Genomic DNA, 6,439 nt, shown 5'->3' with positions numbered 1-6,439 from the left:
ATCTCGGTAGTGACTACAGCAATTGCTGGTGCCATTGCTCTGCGACGATGGTAGTGGCAAAAGCCATTCTGCAGCCCATTCGCATACAGTGCTGCTCCGTTTTGAGCCGCACATTCGATCGGGGGAGTCTTTCTATCATTTGGAACCTGGGAATCTCTTACTAGTGGGGATTTTTATTATAGACAAATGCTGCGGTCCCGAGCCCCGTTTCATGCAATATGTTGCTTAAGACAACACACTGACACCGGGACTCGGACTATCTGTAGAAATTACTCTCGGTCATATTCAACTGTAATAGAAAAAAATTAAGGGCATTTGCACTGGGAAAAACTGGATAAACATCTTATAATACAGACAGAGAATCCCGCAAACTATCACATAATTACTGCCTACAATTACACGCTACTTACTGCATTTCAGGATCATCGAACTTTATATAAACAAGATAAATTAATACTTACTGAATAAAACACGGAGGAGAACACCCAAGAAAGCTGAGAACGAAATAGTTCAGTGTCTTATTCCTGAGGGAAGTAAAACAGGACCGGGATAAAAGTTTGCAGCATTTTTAAGGACATGTAGTGCCATGGGTGGGACTGTTGTGACCTCATTAGTGATGTCACAAACAAGGGAGGTGATTTGGTAAGTGGGTGTTAGTGTTTTGAGATTCGGTCCGAGGCAGGCAGGCCGTTTGAGGAATGAGATAGTGTCCCTTTAATTAGGGGCCTCAGCAAGTCTAAGCACCTAGAGTATGGTTTGAATCTGTAAACCATGAGGATTCCAACATAAGATAGAACTGAGCATAATTAAGTCTTTACACTTCTGGTGAAGTTGTACAAAAGTTCCCACTTCAAACTTATATGATAACGCTAGTGAGGTTGTATATTCTACAGTCTAGTCCAATGGAAAAGAAAAGGACAACAAACAATTAAGCCTGGAAGCCAGCGACACAACCAGGATTCAACATAAGATAGAAATGAGCACAAAAATTAAGTCTTTACACTTCTGGCGAAGTTGTACAAAAGTTCCCACTTCAAAATTATATGATAACGCTAGTGAGGATGTATATTCTACACTCTAGTCCAACGGAAAAGAAAAGCACAACAAACAATTAAGCCTGGAAGCCAGCAACACAACCAGTTAGTGCAGGCACCTTGTACTAGTGCGAGTAAAGCACATCAAAAAACATTGAAGTCTGACACTGTAAGCACCTGTCATTACTTTGCTTACTGACTTAGTAAAGTCCTCAATCTCCCAAGAAATGTACATTTCACAAGACAAAGCACCTTAGGGCTATTAACTATATACTTCTAGGTCAGCAACGCCAACGCTGGGTAAAAGTGCATAATACGTACACAAACTGACTTTACACCATGTTGTAACACAGGTGCAATATTATTAGCAACCACAACATGCACACACTAAAGGTAAAATATGAAACAATTACTGTCAGCTTACTAACAATTTCAGCTACAAAGCTTACCAGATGGTTAAAATATTTTACTTTATACTTGCAAAAACAGTTCTTTTAATGACTTAATATAATTCAGTATTATTTTCCATGAATATACTTACAAAAACTTGTAGGGTGGGGCGCCTGCCTCAGTAAGAAACACTACGTGTTCTTAGCTGTATGAAATAATACAGTTTCAAAAGTCTTCCTGAAAACTAACATTATATTGCCATTTCTTATTCATTATGCTATGATACTAAACGCCACCCAGCACCCCACGACAGTCTGTGAGATATGAGATACAAAATTATACATTGCATCAAAAGTCACTAATATGTAAACTGAAATTAAAATCAGCAGAAGCCAGAAGGCACAGATACAGCTCCATAGAATTAATTATTTAGTTATATGACTGCATATATTATGGGCATACCTCTCAATCTCTTAGAGCAAGAAATCATTCTTAACAAAAGCACAAATAATGGGGGATCAACCAAAGGTACAGAAATAGACAGTGACACTTTTTAAACAGTGATCTTCCAAACATAGACTGTTGACAGAATAACAGATTTTGCATAGCATGAATTTTCAGAAGGATGAAGTCTGAAAATCAAATGTTATGTCTGCTGCCTGACATTATTTTCTGAATTCAGTTCTCAAAGATCTGCCACTGCTAGTGATTTGCCAGAAAACTACAATTTTATGAGAAATGGATGCACAGCAAAAGGCCAAAAACGTAATTCCCTTCAGTAGTTTCAAGTATGCACAGGCACCAAAAGGAAACATTTCCCCAGACCCCCACTAATCCCTTCAGTAGTATGTTTGCAAGTATGAACAAGCACCAAAATGAAACATTTCCACCAGCAATCCATCCTCTTAGTAGTTTCAAGTATGCACAAGCACCAAAATGAAGCATTTCCCCCAGCAATCCATCCTCTTAGTAGTTTCAAGTATGCACAAGCTCCAAAATGAAGCATTCCCCCAGCAATCCATCCTCTTAGTAGTTTCAGGTATGCACAAGCACCAAAATGAAACATTTCCCCAGTGATCCATCCTCTCAGTAGTTTCAAATATGCACAAGCACCAAAATGAAACATTTCCCCCAGCGATCCATCCTCTCAGTAGCTTCAAGTATATACAGGCACCAAAATGAAGCATCCCTCCAGTGATCCATCCTCTCAGTAGTTTCAGATATATACAGGCACCAAAATGAAACATTTCCCCCAGCGATCCATCCTCTCAGTAGTTTCAAGTATATACAGGCACCAAAATGAAACATCTCCCCAGTGATCCATCCTCTCAGTAGTTTCAGGTATATACAGGCACCAAAATGAAACATTTCCCCCAGCGATCCATCCTCTCAGTAGTTTCAAGTATATACAGGCACCAAAATGAAACATCTCCCCAGTGATCCATCCTCTCAGTAGTTTCAAGTATATACAGGCACCAAAATGAAACATTTCCCCCAGCGATCCATCCCCTCAGTAGTTTCAAGTATATACAGGCACCAAAATGAAACATCTCCCCAGTGATCCATCCTCTCAGTAGTTTCAAGTATATACAGGCACCAAAATGAAACATCCCTCCAGTGATCCATCCTCTCAGTAGTTTCAAGTATATACAGGTACCAAAATGAAACATCCCTCCAGTGATCCATCCTCTCAGTAGTTTCAAGTATATACAGGCACCAAAATGAAACATTTCCCCAGTGATCCATCCTCTCAGTAGTTTCAAGTATATACAGGCACCAAAATGAAACATCTCTCCAGTGACCCATCCTCTCAGTAGTTTCAAGTATATACAGGCACCAAAATGAAACATCTCCACAGTGATCCATCCTCTCAGTAGTTTCAAGTATATACAGGCACCAAAATGAAACATTTCCCCCAGCGATCCATCCCCTCCAGTAGTTTCCAAGTATGCACAAGCACCAAAATGAAACATTTCTCCTGGCTTGGTTTTGATCAATTTCTCCTTAATTCCCAGTGTAAACTAAACTTTAATGTGGTCTCTGTTTGTTTATGCACCTTTGTTTAAGCATTTTGCATACCTGTGCCTTGGATAGTGTGATATTTAACATTTTGTTTTGCCTTGTGTTGCCCTGTGTCTCCTGAGTAGAGAACAGATTAGCCAACAAAACCAAGCAATCTATGATCAAGGGAGCAGTGTCAGAAGTTCTCACAGTTCTCAGCAGTATCCCCTAGAGAGTGTGCTCTGCTGTCTTTAACTCAGCAGCTGTGTAATATTTAAAATCGGGAAGGCAGGAACATTCATTTTGTCTCAGATAATAACTCACTAAGGCTGATTCTTGTTAAAATAATGTACTTAATGTATGTTAAACTGCTGGGCTTCAGTGAAACAGTGAAACAGTGACCAGTGTTTTGTCTGGGTAGTACAAGCTAAATCTGTGCCCCAGCATTCAGATTCATCCATCCCTTGACTAAGCCTAACTCTGCAAGTCTACAAGGAAAATTATAGCTCTATCTTTGCCTATGAATGAATAAATTAAATCGTAATTGCATCGCATAGTCAGACAGTTGAAAATATGAAGAGGCAGTGGCGGCTGGTGACTTCAAATCACAGAGGGGCTGCAGGAGACGCTGAATGGGTGGGGTCAAAGGGAAGGGGTGTGGTCAACCATAAAGGGGAGGAGCTATGCACAAAACCACAAAAAACTAACTTTAATTAAATACGCTGCCCTGGGTGGCAAACCATCATTATGAAAGTCCAATCAAGACAAAAATAAGTGTAGAAGAATAAAAATATTTCAATGCATTGGCTGCATGACAGCTTACTTAATATCTAGATGGAAACAAAAGGTTGTGAGGCATGAAAAATAAATTACTTTTAAATACATTACTGGAATGCCAGTCAAAATCAAGTATAAGAAAACCAGAAGCACTCAACTCAAACCACTTCTCCTTGCACTGCAGTTCTAATTATAATATATTCAGCTTTATTAAAGTACCAAGCAACATGCTGAAAGTAGAAATCTATGTGATGCCCCCACTTGTAAAAATGTTTCTTATCCAAAAAGACCTGCTGCCTGACAACTTGTTTCATGGGGAAAACATGATAAAAGTAAAAAATGAAAAGCAAACAAGAAACAAGCTCAAGATACATTGCTTAAAGGATTACTGTACAGGTTATGGACCACACATGATTGGCATTCTGTTTAGTTTACGGGTAAAGTCTGTAGAGATGACTGGAAGTCTCCAACAAGTGTAATGAGCTTTTAAAATAATGGAATCCTGTCCTTTAATACCCAAGGCTTATACATTATCTAGTCAAGTATTCTCTGCATGGCAACAACAGAAAGGCTTTCAATGTTGGCAATTCTTTAACAGTATGCTTATTAAAGCTTACTTGCATCTTACGATGTCAGACAAGCTTACCTTATGGTCATTAAAGCATTGCTACTTAAACACAGAGCAACAGGCACTTTGAGTAATAAGCATAAATCAACAGTACAAAAATATGACAGAAACCAGACCATTCTGCAAAATCAAGGACAGATGAAAAGCCACTGTAGTACTTATGCAGTGTGTCCTCCCCATCCAAGGTAGATACAACTACTCCTTGCCTTGCTTGGACACATCCAGAGTCACTACATGGGGGAGTGGGGTGCAACAAGCATGTCACAATTTGAAATCTCTCTGGCTGACTGTGATGGCCCTGACACATTTGTCATACCTCTCAACCTCAAGAGCAAGAAATCTGGACAAAGCCATACACAGAAGTGGGACAAAGGCACAACAATAAGGACAATTTTTAAATATTGCTCTAATAAACTTAGAAAGATAATAGAATAGGTCTTGCATTAGTATGAATTTTCTGAAGGGTATAAAATCTGAAACTCAAATGTCTGTCATTTTCTAACTTCAGTCTTTAGTGATTTGTCACTAATTTGCCAAAACACACAATTTTATGAAAATGGACCAAAAATGTGATGCAAAATATAAAATAGACACACAATACAGCTGCTACCTGTCAAAGAATGGACACTTTAATATTAGTACTGCTACCTTGAGCAGCTGACAAAATAAAAGAATCTACATGCATTTCAAGTAATCTATAACTTTGATTATTACAGTTATTTCTTAATTGTAAACCCTCCATGTTTTCTTCCAAAATTGCTATTTTGCAGAGGGATTATTAGGGGGAAGAGCAACATTTTGAGCCAAAAATTGGGGACAGTTGAGAGGTTGGCTATGCCTAATTCTATAAAGCAATTTATTTGCATGTACCTCTCAACCTGTTAATGTAGTAAATCTGAACAAGGCCAAATATATTGGGGGCACATATAAACAGTACTAAAAATTGCTCTTGTATGAATTGAGACAGTTGATAGAACGGCTCTTACTTTAACATGCATTTTTATGAAGGTTATGAAGTCTGAAACTTATTATTTAGTGACTTCTGGCAAATCATTTAGGAATTAAAACTACAAATTTTATGAACAACAAACCAAAAATAAGAAGCAAAAATCTATTCATTCTTTGAAAATCTGGACAGTTGGGAGGTATAGTTCAGCTGGGCCTGTCTGAGTTTGCTGCCCCCTGACAAAATAATGGTTGAATGGAGCCTCTGCAGCCATTCCAATGAACCATTACTTGGCTATTTCACTCCATTTACCATAAACACTAATGTGCATACTTCTTTACTTCAATGATGAGTTGGACTTCATTTGAAAGTTTTATTTTGTATTTTACAGCACAAACATTAAGTCATCTGTTAAACAAAGCAATGCAGTCTCACAATGAAAACTTAACATTAAAACTTCTCTGCCCTTGAAACTCACATTCATTGAAACAGCATTGAAACCCACATTCAAAGAAAATACATTTTGCCAGTGGCAGATAAAGATTAATTTTGGGCTGTTTTCGAATCACAGGCCCCTTGCATATGAAACATACATGTGCTCTTTGATACACCTTCCTCATTGTACTAAAATTATATTCCTTGTACAATACAGTACACTTGTTA

Source organism: Protopterus annectens, chromosome 7.part0, assembly GCF_019279795.1.
Source record: "Protopterus annectens isolate FY-2018-M chromosome 7.part0, PAN1.0, whole genome shotgun sequence".
NCBI lineage: Eukaryota > Metazoa > Chordata > Ceratodontiformes > Protopteridae > Protopterus > Protopterus annectens.
This window is presented reverse-complemented; position numbering follows the sequence as displayed.